This window comes from Nematolebias whitei, chromosome 16 (assembly GCF_014905685.2).
Source record: "Nematolebias whitei isolate Nwh7 chromosome 16, NemWhi1, whole genome shotgun sequence".
Taxonomy (NCBI): domain Eukaryota; kingdom Metazoa; phylum Chordata; class Actinopteri; order Cyprinodontiformes; family Rivulidae; genus Nematolebias; species Nematolebias whitei.
The window spans coordinates 419,111-421,589 of NC_056513.1; the positions used below are offsets into that span (position 1 = coordinate 419,111).

General features: G+C 39.6%; 1 protein-coding gene across 1 annotated transcript in view; it reads right to left on the minus strand.

Annotated features, from left to right (window-relative positions):
• The window catches only part of LOC119422990 (large neutral amino acids transporter small subunit 3-like), a 122,059-nt gene that overhangs the window by 69,543 nt on the left and 50,037 nt on the right, over positions 1-2,479 (minus strand). The window lies entirely within an intron of this gene.

A 2,479-nucleotide genomic window follows, 5' to 3' on the forward strand; every position in this document is an offset into this window, starting at 1 on the left:
TATATATATATATATATATATATACATGAAGACATCAAAAATTGTTTTATACCCTTCTTACAGGAAACACACCTGCCCATCTATGAGCGTCCACGCTCCGGGGACTTTGTCATGGCCACGGATCCAGTTGTGGATGGCCTCAGCTGGCTGAGCCAAGTTAACCTGTGATACACATGGAGAGTCACAGTCACTGCTCTGATCATTAAAATGAAGTTTCACACCACACTGAACTGGCTGCCCCTCTCTGAGGAGCACAGGGAAACAGCCAACCAACCTCCTGGCCCAGAATAGCAGCCTGGAGCATGCTGCCAACAACGTGGCACTCCGTGACTAATCAGAAGGCAGTTAGGTTAAACTCCACCACTGGTTTTCTACTAATAGGACAAACCAGTATGAACCAGTCAGAAGCTGCTGTTTCACTGGATGACATAAGGCTCACAGTAATAACTTTCCACACAGAGCTCTGACTGAAGACGTTATGACACTGAGCAGAATTACAAGCTGTGTGTGGGTACATATACAGGTGCTGGTCATACAATAAGAATATCATGAAAAAGTTGATTTGTTTCAGTAATTCCATTCAAAAAGTGAAACTTCTGTACTATATTCATTCATTACACACAGACGGATATATTTCAAATGCTTATTTCTTTTAATGTTAAGATGATTAATGGTTCTTTTTATGTTTAAGAACCAAACACCAGAGATCTGATGTTTGGTTCTTCTGTTGATCCAGTCAGAGGGGTTCTAGAGCTCCTCCTCTGTGCAGAGTCAGACCTGGGGCTTGGTCAACTTCCGTGTTGAAAATTTTTTCTTATTCTTGTGCAGATTTTGTGGCACTGCATAAATACTTCGACCCTCTGTCAGAAAGGAGAGGGGATTGTTTACCTGTTCGAGGGAGAGGGTGAATGCAAAGTGTGATGGGCATGGTTTTTATGTCAGAGCTGCAGCATATAACACACTAATCGTTATATTATCTGCAACGATTATGTATCGTCACACCGGCTCAGTGAGCAGACAGATCAGTTTCATCCTCTGAAGACCAGACAAAAAACATCCACACGAACGAAATGGACCCCTGCGAGTGCGTCAAGACTGGAAACTGCAAATGCGGAGAATCCTGCAAATGCACAAACTGTGCATGCACCTCCTGCAAGAAGAGTTGCTGCTCATGTTGCCCATCAGGCTGCAGTAAGTGCGTATCTGGCTGCGTGTGCAAAGGGAAGAGCTGCAATAAGAGCTGCTGCCAAAAATGATACTGAACTGTCGCCACACCCCCGCCCCCTCCTTTTGTGGCTCTTTAGAATGTTATGATTTTTAGATGAGAAAATATAACGTGTTTTTGTACCTGTCTTGTAAAAATAAATGTATGTAATAATGGGGGCGGCTGTGACTGAGTGGTAAGAGCAGTCGTCCTCTAATGCGAGAATCCACCACCAGTCACACCTCGAAGTGTCCCTGGGCAAGAGACTGAACCCCTCATAGCCTCTGATGTGTGTCCCATCGGTGTATCAATGTGATAAAGCACTGATTAGTCTCATTAGAATGATTTGTTCAATTAGCTATGAAGAGAACTAATAGAGTGCTGTGTAAATGGGTGAATGAGGACACAGATTGTAGTGTAAAGCACTTTGAGCATCTTGAAATAAGATAGAAAGGTTCAGTATAAGTCCAGTCCATTTACCATTTACCATATACTATTATAGTCCATTTTGTATGTTGCTTTGTGTGTTAACCGTTTTCTGTTTGTACAGCACTTTGGTTGGCCTTGTGGCTGTTTTAAGTGCTCTAAAAATAAAATTATATGGTATGGTATACACACACACACACACACACACACACACACACACACACACATATATATATATATATATATATATATATATATACACACACACATATATACTAGGGGTTGAATGAATATAAAATTTTTAAACTCGACATTAACATAATAAAACCTGAGTAGAACTAGAGTATTTGATGACGTCATAGATCCCAAGATGCAAAAATAAATAAATAAATAAAACCGCAAAAAAAGGTAATTATTTACAAAAAAAGACCAACAAAACATTGGGAGCGTATATTATGCTACTACCATTTATCATACTGCAAATAAGTCACAGGAAAAACTAAACTATTAGTTATTATTATTAAACTACAAACGTGAAGAAACATGCAGCCCGTCAAAAATGAAACTTAAACCGAAACTGGTTCTGGTTCGGTGTTACACTATACTCCATGACCTGCAACAGTGCAACACCGCCCCCTACGGTCATACGGTGGTCAGATAATATGACATCACTACAGATACTCGGCGTAACATTTTTAACCTCGATAGATGTCCTAGCAATCGATGTGTAGATTACTCGAGTACTCCGTTAATGCCCTAATATATACATATATATATACACACATATACACATACATATATATATATATACATACATATACACATACATATATTTATATATACATACAT